We start from the raw sequence: 15,248 nt of genomic DNA on the forward strand, positions 1-15,248 counted from the left end.
ATCCTGTGTCCAGACAGAAGGATAACCAGTAGCCCAGCATCATGACCTGTTTGTTCTGAAGATCCTGCAGCTTCCACTTCTCTTCCTAACATGGCGCCTCCTCATCCTGACTCTCATACTGATAGGAGGAACCACAGAGCTCTGTTMGGTTAAAGYWMATCTTYTGAAGTTKGRATRTTTTTCCTCYAACAGGTTCCAGAGGAATCACCTCAAACCAGATGTTGGACTGGATTTTATTTCAATGTCATTTGTGAATGTTAGCTTCTCATTTTCAACAGTGCAGCTATAAAGGTTGAAAAAGGTTATCATATTGGAGAAAGTATCATCAACATCAATATTTTCACTAAATAAGAGGCAAAACCAATTTGTTTGATAAAGGAAAAGCCTCTCAGGCTCTGAGCTCAAAGCACCAAACTATTTTTATATATCAGACAATTAATTTAATTTCACATAATTATCGCGGTAGAAGCCATTTGTTTGTTAAATACTTGATGAGACATATTTACCGTGTTTGATGTTTGTTGTAAATGACGTATAGCCTACTCAAAGAACGAGGTAATTAGTCCAAGTTTGTCGTTTATTGAACATTCAGAAACTACAGCGGCTGTGATGCATCCCAGCAAAGGTAAAACAACCTGAACAGGTGATCAACTCTAAACCACTCCTACCTTTTTACTCTCCGTCTCTGTCATTTAAGCACACCCGTTGCTATGGCAGCCTCCTGTGCTCCACAAGCTGACCCGAGATTATGTTAAAAACATAACAAACAGTCCGTTACGATATTAGGTTTGCAAGCTTGATATTTATTTTGCGATCATTAATAAGCCTCCCCGAACACAGTGGTGGTTGATTAGTTAATTTTAAACTCCTGCTCTGCTCGTTATTTTGATAATGGAACCGAAACGCACAGAATTGCGCAACACCTTGTTGAAACAATAATCACTAAGATTATTATTGTTGTTGAGTCATTAATTTGAGCACGTTATGTTGATTTTTTTGTTGTTGTTCTTTAATAAAATTACGGACGTTTTGATAAGGAGTCAGAGGAGGACGTGCTGGTCTCAGCCTCCTGGCGGCGTTCAGTTTGTCACCTAAAGCTGAGATCGACTCAAAACCTTCCGCGATCGACATGTTGCGCCCCTGCTTTACAAAGCACAAACAGTTCAGAAACAATATGAAATGCCAAAAAAGCTATTTATTAACTGATTAAGTCGTGTTTTAGATTTTTCTTGAAAAACTAATCAGTCACGGCTGATTAGTGGGTGAACTCACGGCTGCACGGTGAATCCATTGATTTTTTTACTGCAGAGAGCCACTCCTCTCTTGAGGGTACTGCGTACCCCCGTTAAATCTTTTAGGGGTACGCTGTACCCTACCGTACCCCCTTACTTTCACCCCTGATTATAATGTGTAAACACATGGGAAGCCCATGTTTCACTTACAGAAGTTATATTTTATGGTAACATGGGAAATGTGCCTCAGATGTGAAGTTATACAAACAATTTGGAAAACCTTCCAGATTCTTTTAACATTTTTAGAAATCATACTCTGAAGTAACATACGGACACATGTATCTCACATGTGAGAATTATACTGGGAAAAAACATGTGAGCATGTCAACATGTTTCAAATGGGAAAAAAAAAAATATGCTGTGCAGTAAATTAGGAAACCCATGTGGTAAAACAATCCACATTTTTGTCACATGTGAAAACAATATTTAACTGTAAATGCTAAATAAATGTACATCTGAGAATCTCGTAATGTACAATATGACCACATGTTTTTGTCATGTAATACAAATGAAGTGAAAATTTCAGCCTTTTTTTCTCTGACAGCATATTTATTGACATGCACTTAGGGTACTTGATCAAGCCTATCCGATTTTTCTTTCAATTCAACCATGTGTTCTGAAAGGCTCCGGTGTTCTTTGAGGTGTATGTGTGTGATTGACAGTGTTGCCTGTTGTGTGTGACAGGGTGACAAAGTGTGCTGATCCCTTAGATGGTCCTGCATCACTACATTTTTCCTCTGTCCCACTTGGCTTCTCTCATCTTTTACTCTGCATTTATCTTACTTTCCCCGCAGCTGGGGACAAAGAAATGTCTCTTTTCCTAATGTCACATCCTTTTTTCTTGTCTTTTAAGTGTTTATTGGCATTAACTATCCCCGAGTCCCATTCCAGTACTTCTGTCATTCTTTGTCACCACGGGAGTGCTACACTTCTCGCTGCAGAGGTCTCAGAGCGAGTAGGTAGTCTTCAACAACTGTGCTAGGGCAGCAATTATCCTCTTTAACCTTGATCACTAATGTTGCACTTTAACAAGCTGAGCAATAAAAGTATTTTCCAAGTGAGAAAATTAAATGAGTTACCTCAGGTGGTCTGAGAGTTTCTCAGATGACAAAAATGGTTGAATCCCAAAATGTTTGACTTTCAACATAATTTGCCCTAATCTTTTCCATCATAGTGTTTTTGATTTTGGTGTAAACCTGCGCTTTCCAGTGCTTTCTAGTCATGTGACCTGGAAATTGTTTCCTGCTACCCTTCATGGAAGATCCATTAGTCCATTAAGTACACCTTGAGAAAATGAGGAGAGAGGAAGCTTTTTGGAGCGGAATAGAGAGGAATCACAGGTGGACCTTCTGAGTTTTTAAGGGTCATTATTGTGTATATATAATCTAAGTGTACTTGTGGCTTTTCTGTAAAACTGTCTGAATGTGAAGTTTTTAACCTCACAAACTCACCAGGAGAACTCGACACACAAATGAGGCAGTAGGAAATAATATGAAAAGCAGTTGTGGTGTTGCGTATGTTGGCGCTTGCACTTTGTATAATCCTGTTCTTTTAGCATATATAATGCAACAAAAAACATGGAGAAACTTGTTTGCATCAAGAAAATTCTGCAATTGGATCTAATTTGTAATCGAGCAAAGTCATTGGTATTTCGACCAGCTCTGCTACTGCAAGTTCAGTTGTATTGAATTAGATGTCTAAAACCCTCTTTTCAGTTTATCACTGTGTTGCATCACTTCTTCTTTTAACAGCTGTGCAACCATGTTTTAAGTCTATTATAAATTGGCAGTCAAATGTAGCTGTTTGCCAGTTAATGCCTTTTAAAACTTTGAAACATTTACAGTTTTTTATGCCAACTTTTAATTTCACAACACGTTTTTTTTTTTTAAATTAAAGACACAATGTAACTAGAAGAAGGTCAGTGTAAGCCCTGCTGCTTACTTTGAAGTAATTATTTACTACAGTTAGATAGTTGTTTTTTAAAAATAATCTACAGCCACATCTCATGTACTAGAATATGTAATCCAATGAAGTTCACTTGACAGATTAAACGTACATTTTGGAAAACAATTTTAAGCCAATGTTTAAAAAATAATTTTAATGTAGTACATGAGGCAAATTTGTTGTTTTATAATCTCTGCTGCAACCTCCATAGTGATAGAAAACATCAGGAGTTGTAGTCTAAATACAGATACTATTTTTCATTTGACTACAGTATTGCTACATATTTGAGTCCTTTAAAGGACTTCACTTTTCACTTATACTCTTCTATTATTATGGTAATAGTTATTCTATAAATATATATTTGATGACAAAGATTGTTTACGCAGACAATACAATGTGAAACCATCAATATCTGTTTATGTTTTCTGTCTGATGGAGTGACTTATTTGCTTAATTAAGCATTTTATTATATACACTATTGTCCATGAACATTAGGGGATTGGGTATATAGCAATATCGGGCAACAGGGACCCCAAATCATAATATCTTGCCTAGGGCACCAAATCAGCCAACTCTGGTTGTTTCAGCACTTTAAGAGGCTTAGGGAGACACACCTCTGTTCTTAGACAATCAGGTGCAGCTACTGTAGCTGTTAGGTGGCTTTGAGAAAGCATTTCTGTTTCTCCTGATGCTCTATTGTGCTTCATTTTTTTAACATTTTGATTTGAGATAAGCGGAACAACTTTCTCTCGAGACTTGACACCGACAAGAAACCTTTTAATATCTTAAGCACCCCTAGACACTTCCAATTCGTTCAGAATTGTTTGTTTGCTTGCAGTAGAAAGACCAGGAGTGAAAGTCATTTTTAAATGGAAAACAATTGATGAAATAGAAAACAATTATTATTCATGGGATTTCTTTTCATTTAAGTTACTCCTTATGAAATTTTAAACAGTTATTATTACTACTGCTTCTACTTAGCATATTTTTTATGTGAATGGTTTGGCAGCAGCTACCGACTGAGTGGTGCATATGTGGTTTGCATTTAATGGAAGACATAAAGCAGAATAGCTGTTGAGAGCAATGGGCTGCCTCTAGTTTAGCTGTGGATCCTGAAATTCAATTGATTCGATTTGAGGGTTTGCGTTATCTTGCCTCTAACAAAACAGTGATGAAAGATTACATATTGAGTCATATTTTTCCACATTTCCTCCGACCTTGGGATGTTATGAAATGTTACTTTTCTTTTTGTTCCTACACACATATTCTGTCTGTGTTCTTATATTTGCACTGAAATCAGTCTTTCAACTCACTTCCATGTACTTTATTCACTTTCAATTAAGGACAGCCTGTTTTCATTAGTAAGACTTTGATGTGAAATACATCAAGGTGGAAAATAACATTTCTAGTAATAACTGTGTGCATAGTGAATAATGTTTATTCAAACAGCACCAAATTAAAAAAATAACATTTTCTTGAAAATTTTTAATGCTTCAATGTACATTGCAATAGATTTTACTCTTTGGTGTAGTTTTCCTGGCATCTTTGCGGATTCTTGTTTTCGTCCTTTACTTCAGTCAGGTCAAACAATTCAGTGGGGGTGCTAGCCCTTAAGAAGATTCATACTGGTACCAAGGCACCCATCCCCTCCTCCCTAACATATGCAACACCATACATCAGTGGATTCTCAACGTACGGGATGATGAACCTTGCAGACATGGGGGGAGTACCCCGGAGTCCACCCCTCTTCTTGGGGTTAAGACTACACTGTCTGTAAGCAGTGGGGTCTCACAGACCAACCATAACCCCAAGCTAAATTCACTTTGAGCATACACATCTTCATTCACACCAGACCAGCCTTGCTCCTGGAAATTGGTGGAAACTCTGAGCCGCTAGAGGGATCAGGTCCCATGGAGGCTTGTCCTGTGTGGTGGGAGAAGAGAGTGTGGCTGGGTCAGGGGCGCTTGGTGCTTTACGTCTCACCCGGTGCTTCTTTGGCCTGGGGGCTGCCGCTTCTGTGCTTCACTGACAGCCTGTCCCTACGCTGGGCGTAAGGCTGCTCTCCATTGCAGACAGCCTTGTGTCTGTCTGCCTGGGGCTGCTGTGGCCATCCAGAGATGACTCCACCTGTCTTTTGCTGCACTGGAGTGCTGAATTCTGCAGGCTTTTTATAATTCTCTCCAGTCTTGAACCTTCAGATGACAAACTCACTCACAATACCCCCACTGAACACCAACACACTTCATTGTACACATGTGTTCAATGAAGTGTGTCTGCTTATCCCCCTACCCTCACAGACACACATCCGTGCACTGATGCACACATAATCCACATGGTTGAAGGTCATACTAACAGTTATGTGACCTGTCTAATTGAACACTGGATATATTCTTGAATTAATAAAGTCAATCTAACAATTTGGATTCTGTCTATCTGACCCATGTTGTCAACCATCTTCTGTATGTGGTATATGTGAAATGGCAGAGGTGGCACATGTGAAAGAAAAAAAAAATCTTTGGAAGGACTTTATGTATTTTGAGGATCCACAAAAAGAAATGCATTGCAAGGTCCATTATTTACTTAAGGCATATTTGTGCACAATTGAGTAGTATGTTAAGATTCTAGAAAATATATTATTTTAAGTCCTTACAATAAAAAAGAACCAGATTAGTTCTCTCAAGGGCCCAACGACTTTTCAAATTTGAAAAACATGGGATGATGAGAACATCTCTGCTAACTTTTCTTATGGAAAAGAAAGACCCTCACAGATTACCTTACCAAAAGTATTGGGTTGCTTTTAACAATACCCTGATGATAATGCAAAGGTTTTAAAAGCAAGTTAAGATTCTCCCCACCAAAGTTGCTCAACTGTGTCTTTTTTTAGATCTAGTTTTTGTACAGATCAACAATTTTGTTGGACTTTTATGGGCCATCCTCTTGGATGTTCCTGTAAATTCGGAAGAAATGAAGAGGCCACAATTTATTTATTTTTTTTTCCCCACAGGAACCAATATATCAAGTCCAATACCTACAAAAACATCCCAACATAATACCCTCTGCACCAATCTTCAATAGCAATCATTTAGGTATACACACATGTGCTCTGTTTTTATGTTTGTTTGTCTTTTCTCCATCAACTGCATTTTATATCTTTCAGTAAATTAAATCTAAAACCTCTGTCATTTGATGGAGTGACGCAGACAATTTTATTGATGGTGAACATGCTGTTACAGTTATGAAAGCTGACAGCAAATTGAAGGTAGAGGCCGTTCAGGGTTTTACATCTATTTTTAGCAAAACAGGCAACAATAATACACATCTTTTTTTATGTGATCAGACTTGCCAAGGCCAAGCTGTCCACTGTGAATCACAAACAAAGTATTTAGTTTTTTTTGCTCCAAAACCTGTTTGACTTTCAACATTATTAGGCATAAGTTTAATGAACCTAAGAAGATGGGTTTACGGGTGAGGAAGTACCTTGGTAACGATAAAGCTGACATGTTTTTTCATTGTAGCAATTATGTTCTTCCTGCTCCTTGTGTCTCCTCTCCTATGTTCTTATTATAAGACATATTGTTTCCACTAAAGTGCTTTTATGCAAACCATGAAGCTATTTATAGCAGGCCCTATTGCTCCTCCCACCCACGTCTTTTGCCAAATCTTGTATGTGAAGTATACCCACTAATAGAAAACAATGAGAAAGGGTGATTAAGAAAAAAAAATATTAAGGCAACTTGTGAAAAACTAAAAGTATCCCAAGGGTGGTATAATAAGTGGAAAAGAAATAAAAAGCAGAATAGTCAGGGGTCTTCAAGGAAGTGAAATGAGATGAATCTCTTGTGGACAGCTGTGGGGGGATGCTAAATAGGGAGCGCACATGAAGAGGACTGAAGGTGCCACTTGTCCTCAGCCCACTGTCTGATCTGGAGGTGGCAATGGTGACTGATGGAAAACCACTCCAGCTGAAGGTCACATCCAAAGCTCTGCCATTTTAGGCTGCTACTGTCACACGGGAAGGGATAAATAAAGCTCAGATTGCTGTGTTTATTCACTCTGCTTTCACTGTTGCTCTGTGGATGACGGCATGAAAAGAGACGGGTAAGCCAAAAAAAAAAAAAAAACTAAGTTGGTTTTCTCGTATCGCACCCATTTTTACATTCAAACACTCACATTATCAGATTAATATTCTGTTTTAATATAAAAAAGACTTGATCCTCCTTGTGTTCATGTGTCCCATATATTCAAACAATCCCTTTTCATTATTTTTCTTTTGATATATTTCCAGCAGACGCGGTTACATTAGGAGGAATCGGTGATAAAAAGAATATTTTCTCCTTAAATCCGGCAAAGTCGGATTTTGATTATCGGGATATTTTACAAGAGTTATCTTATAGCAATAGCAATTATACAAGCATTTGTCTTCAGATCACACAAAGCCCCCATGGAGTGAGAGCTATTCTGCAAGAGACATCATGATTCCTTCTTCCTGCATTGTTGCAAGGCCTAGAGACAGCAGCCCAGCGCTTCACCAATGTCCCTACTGCCTGGATAGGACACAGAGCTGTTCGCTTGGCACTTAAATTGTTGCTGGAAGTGTTGATGTCCCAGAGGCAGGGCTGAAAGCTCATGGCCAAACAACCCTGCTGCCCACCCTCTAATATCTGATCAAGAACCATCTGCTGAGGCTGTCGAGCCCACTTGCCTCCCCCGTGTCCTGGACTTCTCCAAGGAGAGCCCAGTGGGAAATTAGGCCATTAGTGAGCGATTAGAATGACTCTGATCATTTAAAAGGAAATGCAGCACAACTAAATTACATGCAGACAAGTTGCATTTTATTTTATCTTTGCAATAATCTAGAAAGAGAGGAGATGCTATCCTGCTGCTGCATGTTGTGCACCAGGCTTTCTTTGCTTATTGGTGAGAGTGTGGACACACCAGCCACTTCATTAGTGTACACCCTTATGCTTATTCTTGGTTTCGTTAAAAACTCAGGTAATCACGTGGCAGAAACCCAACTTTTGACAAATAGATGTAGTGTAGGCTTGCTGAGTTTCAACTAAACACTGGAATGTTAAGAAAAGTTCATTTCGGCGACTAAATACTGTTCACTAGCTTTTCCAATTACCAGTGTTGATTGTTGAATAATGGTGCCAGACTATCCTTTATCAGGTCAATAGCTGGTTTTGGAATAGATGTACTACAACCTGCAACAAGGACATGGGCACCACTGAGTTCACAATAGGCTTAATTTTGACCCAAATATCTTACCATAATATGGGAACATATGGGAGACACTGTTGCTCCCTATCCATTCATTACTTGCTTAATGGGGAGACGATTGCTTGTCCTCCTCCAGCCATGAGACTGGTGAAATTTGTGCATGTGAAATTTTAAGCTTGTACATGCATACATGCAACACAAGAAAAATAATTTAAAAAGTTACACTTTTGTCATTGTCACTGCTGTTGCTATCATGTTTGTGTGTGTTGTCCACTGTTTTTTGTTGCTTCCCACGTGTCGAACCCATTAGAAGCAACTCTGTATCATCTGTTGCTGAACATATCCATCATTTAATGACCGCAGACTAGCCATCTTCTGATGGCTATGTCTTACAATGCTCAACCTATCCTAAACTAGCTCCCTTACATGCTAATCCGGTGAAATACCTTTGAGATGTAGTGGAAGGGGAAATTCAATTTGTGGATGTGCAGCCAGCAAATCTGCAGCAACTGATTGATTGATGCTGATTGATGCTGATATGTCAATATGTTTCCAAGAGCTTATTGAATCTATGCAATAAAGAATTAAAGCAGTTCTTAAGACAAAAACGAGGCCGAAGGAGCACTTGCAATGAAAAGCGTGCCTAATAAAATGTCCTAACAGTTTTACTAGCTTCTTTTTATGGTTGCTTAGACACTAGATGCCACCAAGCAAACCACTCTGTGTCCCAGCCTCTGGATGCAGAATTTGGTAATTATTTTCCACATGCCATGCATTCTAATAAAGATTAGGAATAAGGATGTTGGCTTACCTTTAATTGCCCTTATCACCTAATGCATAGTTTCAGTAGTTGAGGCACTAAAGGTGACCAAAAAAATGGTGAGTCTGGAAAGTATGTGATAATCATAATTGATATTCATTGCAATATTCAACAAATGCACCCTAATTACATGTGCTCTGATATTATGCAATCCTCCTTTGAACCTCAGTGGATAAATGCATCATTTCATTCCCTGATCATGTTATTTTTACCTTGACATGATGTTTTGCTTGTGGACACATAACAATGAGTTGTATGGAAACTTGTAAGCTGGAGAGAAACTACATCAAATGCGTCAAAACTGGAGTCCACATGAAGTTTTAATGGCCTGTGAGGGCGTTTTCTGTCCCCGCCGTGTGTCATGCGTCAACATTCGCCGTGCCTTGATAACAGTTGGTTAATGGGTAATGCGCCACACAAGAGTGATGCTGCACTTTCTGTTTTCATTTTGTTGCTGTAGTGCAGTAATTAATCCAGCTGAACCCTTTGTGCTCGCAAAATAAATGCTTTCCATTTTCATTAATAGACAACTCATTAGTGCATAATGAGCAAGAAGGCAGCACTCCCTGCTCTCCCTGTGCAGCATGCAGCAGATGAGCATGTGCTACACTCAACTAATTAAAACCTTGGATTGTGTTTTGTGTCCTTGCATTATTCTCTAGAAAAACGCCATGCACGTGCCTTCAAAACATTGGTTAAACAAGTCACAGTATGCTAATGTTCTTGACCAAAGTCAGAAATATTGTTCATTTTTATTTGTCTGTAGGTGCACAGGTGCTGTGTCATACATACATTGACAGTCAAATTAGCTGGATGCGTCGCTTCAATTGGAAATTTAATGCATTATTCAATTAATGGTTAAAAAGGTTTGAGAAGCTTTCTGAATCTTGTTGTGGAGTGATTTAGATCCTCTGATTACTTATTTTACCAGCTATCATTGACAGGATTTCAGCGCCTCTTATTGTCCTGAATTTCAATATTCATATGCGTTGTAGTGAGAATTAAACATGTAAACACTTTATTATATTGAATGCAAGTTATGGTTGTTGTTGTTTTTTTTGCTCGTTGAGTGTATTATTTAATTTAAAATTACGCAAACTTGAGTTGTATAATAACTCTTTAGAATCCTTACCATTCATGTCAGTGGTCACACATGAGTCATTTCTCCAGCAATTTACTGTGACATCTTTACTTTCTTTTGTTATTTCAACTAATGGACTTTCTCTCTCAGCCAGCAAGATGCATAAAAAGCCTTACACTAAATGTGTTTTCTGCTGTAGCCTCATAATTTCTCACTGGAAAAATTAAGCCTTTATTTGAGTATATGTATTAATGGGGAAAAAGAAGTATATATTTTTGGATAAATTCATGCCTACCAGAATGCCTACCTAACAACGCAAAATATCTGTTTCAAATATTAATCACGACATGTATAAAAAAAAACAAACAGACGCTGGCTCCTCCCTGAACCTCCTACTGTAGAAGAATGGATTAAGTGTGTTCATGAAATCTATCAGTTGGAAAGAAATTAGTTTTCAAATGAATAAGTTTATCATCTTGTGGTCCAAATGAATGTCATATGTCAACCAAACACAATATGCACTAGATTGATGAGAATATAAAAAGAAAGACTTCATCCTTCAGGAAGTGTCTATTTACAATATAATATACTTAGTTATATACATAAAAGTATGTCTCTCCAAAACAATACCCCCTTGTTTCCCCTTTTTGTTTTATTTTATTTTATTTGCTTTTTATTGTTTTTTGTTTTGCTTTTGTATATGGAAATGTAAGGAGAAGGAATGTTGTATCTGATCACAGACTGAAACTGTGCTTTTGTAATCTTCTCAATACCTCAAAAATAAAGAATAAAAAAAAAAAAATCATGTCTACCACAATCAATGGAAATATTGCTCCCGTATCAATCCCCTTTGGCCTGATGGTCAGCTCATGGCCTTCTAAAATGTTTCTACACCATCCAGGCTTCTGGGGTTCTCTTATGTTCTCTTCAGCTTACCCACTTTTCAAAATATATCTATTTTTCAACTGTTTTTTTTATGTTTTGTTTTTTGACCATTTCAATGCTGATTAAAACATTGCTCCTCCATTTTCAGTTTTCTGCCCAACAAATTTTTGTTTAAAAAATGTGATATGCACTCCAGCAAGTTTCCCAAAGATCTAGACCCACAGAATCACAAATTATTCACTATGATTTGTGAATGATTGTGAATGATTAGTGAAAAAAACCCAAATGTTTTTTTATGGGGTCCCCTTCCACCAATCTGCCCTCATCAGTCCTATGTAGAGAAGTTTTATGGCTGCAAAGTTTCAAATGGCCAAAGCACGCAAGTCCAAATAAAGCTCCTAGTAGTGCTTAGAAACGCCATATTTATATTTGTGATGGTAGGGCAAAAAAGGCTGATGGAATGAGTCCCAAACAACTACTTGTTTTATATAGTAATCAAGTATACATAGTGACCATAAGCTTTTTAATGATTTTCTTACCTTATACATGGGCAATTTTTATCTGTTTACAAGTTTGGAAGTGACTAAAATAAAAGATCAAAAGTCATCTGTCTTCTTTAGTTGCATGCTCTCTTTTCTGACCCTTTTTGAACAGTGGCTAAGAGAAATGAGCCTCTGTACCTCATCATATTTATTGCCAGGGAAACATGAAATGGAATACATTGTGGCAGAGACGGTGACACGGCTGACTTGCAGCTACAAATTCCTGGGTTTAAATTCCAGCCTGGGGTCTTTCTGGAAGAAGCTTGAATGTGTGCATTCCTGGTCTCCAGAAACACAGCGTCTGTACAGAACCTTCAGCACCCACAGTCAAACAAATGACTGTTATGTTAATTAGTTACTCTAAATTGCCATTCGGTATGAGTGTGTTTATGGTTGATTGTCCTTTGTTTTTGTTGCCCTGTGGTGGATGGGCGACTTGTCCAGGGTGTGTCCTGCCGTTCCCCCTGAGCCTCTCCCAGTCATGGAAATATAAGCTGGTAAAGTTGGATGAAGGCATCAAAATAATAAAATGTATTGTAAAAATTTACAACAAAGACCCAAATAGTTATAGAATTTGTATATTTTTTATTTTCTCATCTAATTGTGGCACTAAGCATTATCTTTTTTTTTTATTTTTATGCTGACTTAAGAAATCTTTCAGCATGCTGCTATAAAATAAGGCTTGTCTGTACCAAGGCTACTAATGTTAGTGGTCTTTATTTGTGGCCAAACTTAATCTAAATGAAATGTAAACTTTGTTAATTCTCCCTGAATCTCTGCGTAGTGAGATTTTGACGTGAGCAGATTTTATTTCTCGTTTCAGACGGACATTTTGAATAGTGCATTTTTCAATTTAAAACATGATGTTTTAAACATCCTAATTCTAAGTCATAAAACTCTATGTGATATGAGTCCGTGTAAGAATACAAATATACCAAGACATGTGGGGGAAGAGAATGAAAAGTGAACCAGATCAAAGGCAGGCTAAACTGCACTCATCACTTGTAATGATAGATCTCACTATCATAATTAACTTCTGCTAAATTTGTCACATGATTTGTATTGCTTCAATTTAGTCCTGTGCAGGTATGGCAGTTCATGAATTAGACATGTAATGAGGATAGAGTAAGCCATTGGTCTCAACGGTAGAAAGCATTCTCAGTCAAATTGAAACCTTTCCTGCGTGCAATGCTCAGTATTTTTGATGCTCACATGTGGCAGATGGTGCAAAATGTGCCAATCTGTGCAAAAAGAGTGTTGACAGAAAACAGATGCTGCCTATCGTCTATGGTACAAAGTGTTTGTCAAATTTTACAACGCAGCACTTTTTTATTGCTCAGTTTTGCAACTTTTGTGTTATTTGTCCTAGGGGAGTAAAAAAAAACACAGATTCAACTAGGACGAGATTGTTTTTTTTTTTTTTCTGTGAAAAGTAAGGGGTTCTCAACATTGTATGCAGTGCAATGAGATGATGTGAATGCCTATAAGAATTTTTTTACGCCAGCAGCTTCTCTCCGACATCAAGTGCTCTAAAAACGAGATTTCTCCCTCCTAGAAAAGTTAGTGTTTCCTTTGGCAGACAAGGTGCAGTCGGTGCTGAGATAGCTATTAAATCGGATTAAGCTTTAAACTGTCGATCACCACCAAGTATATTTATGGCAACCACACAGCCATCACTGAGATATAATTATGGAATCTGAAACTTTGCTCGAATTTGAGTACTTCCAGAAGAGGTACATGCCATTTCTGACTCATGCAAACAACCTGGGCATAAAGACAGTGAAGCGGTGCTCTTTTTAAGAGCTAAGGAGCCGTGTTTATTTTATTAGTTACTTTGTGAAGTAGTTATTTGCCAGATAGCATCGTAAATGTGCCAGCATAAATCTTGGTGTTGATATAAACCTCATTTTGATGTTCTCCTTGTCTCTGTTGCTTCTGTGTAGCAACATCCCCCACGGCTGCCCTGTTACAGGGATTTGCAAAAGTATTCACACTCCTTGAACTCTGTCACATTAAAATCACAAACATTAATGTCTTCTATTAGGATTTAATTTGATAGATCAGCACAAAGAAAGGCATAATTGTGATGTAGAAGGCAGATGTCAATTGGTTTAAAAAAACATACACAAAATATATGACGAGTGTTTCATTCATTTTTCAGTCTATTCAGTCTGTTACCTCTACATAAAGTCTATACAACCATTAGCATTGAAAACTGACATCCATCATTCAATATAAATATTATCCAATGTATCAGCATGTGGGCATTCTTTTCTTCTTAGAGGCTGTAAATGATTAAACACACGGCTGTCGTTTCACCTTCCAGCAAGACAATGACTGCAAACATAGAAACATTAATGGGCAAAACTTTTAACCTAGATCTTCTGCCTTCTGCATCTCATCATAACAGTGCTCCCCCATTATGCCGCTTACAACTGGAGTATTGAACTGAGGGGTAGTTTGTATGATGACCTCTACAGACATGCAGTTCCACCAGGCGTCTGTTAATTGCTGCTATAGGTAATCTGGAGGACATGTGTTTTATGAGGGAATAACATTTTAACATGATATAACGTTCAAAACAGTTGATATCATCCCAATCCCCTATACTCCACTTTAAGAGGTATAAATACTTCTGCAAAAGTCTTAAAAGCCCTATAATCTGAAAACATGCATGCTTTCATCAGTGCTCTTATTGGCTGACTTTACTTGGATCACTCAGATAAATTCGATTTCACTTTGTAAAATGGTTAAATGTGGCCTTTCATTTCCTGCAATTTTGAGTTTTCAATCTTTTTCCCCAGCAACTTGTTTTTTTTTTTTTTTCCCATGTCTTAGAGCACAAAGCAGTCTCTGGTCAAATTGATGTGATTTTCATGTGTAATGAATGTTATGAACAGAAGCACAAATGCACTGGGTAAAATGCTAAAATCTATTTGAGTCTTCTTGACTTGTTCTCATAAAAGTCAAATTATGTTACAGTTTAATTATAAGGCTGTGCATGTTTCTCTAAATGAATAATAAATTATCCTATCATCATTCCGCCTTTCCACCTCTTTCCACTCATCAGCTTCTTTTTCCAACCTCTTTTATGATGAGATGGAATATTAGTTTGAGCAAAGCAGCTTTAAGACATTTATTTCCTGATTTTCTGAATCCCCCAAATATAGCCTTTAGTCGTTAGGCATAGTTTTGAGCAGCCCAACTTTACTGTCAAATACATACATGGTGGGAAACCTGTATTGATATGTGTCCTATTTTACATAATGCTCAAGCCCAAGGGATTACTGCTGTGAGTGCACGAGCCCGTAAAACGCTTCTCACATATTCAGAGCAAATTAGCCTCCAAATCCATGTAAGCTACTGAAAGCTGAGAAGGAAAGCAATAATCGATGACAGAGGTTTTCTTTGGCGCTCTTAACAGCAGAGTTATTTATCTGTTCTGACACCAGTCAGCATGGTGT

At 37.8% G+C, this 15,248-nt stretch overlaps 1 protein-coding gene across 1 annotated transcript in view; it reads left to right on the forward strand.

The window, feature by feature from the left end:
* Positions 1 to 15,248, forward strand: part of LOC103467941 (cadherin-4-like) — a 258,410-nt gene that overhangs the window by 103,522 nt on the left and 139,640 nt on the right. The window lies entirely within an intron of this gene.

The sequence above is a fragment of the Poecilia reticulata genome, linkage group LG7, assembly GCF_000633615.1.
Source record: "Poecilia reticulata strain Guanapo linkage group LG7, Guppy_female_1.0+MT, whole genome shotgun sequence".
In the NCBI taxonomy this organism is placed as follows: Eukaryota; Metazoa; Chordata; class Actinopteri; order Cyprinodontiformes; family Poeciliidae; genus Poecilia; species Poecilia reticulata.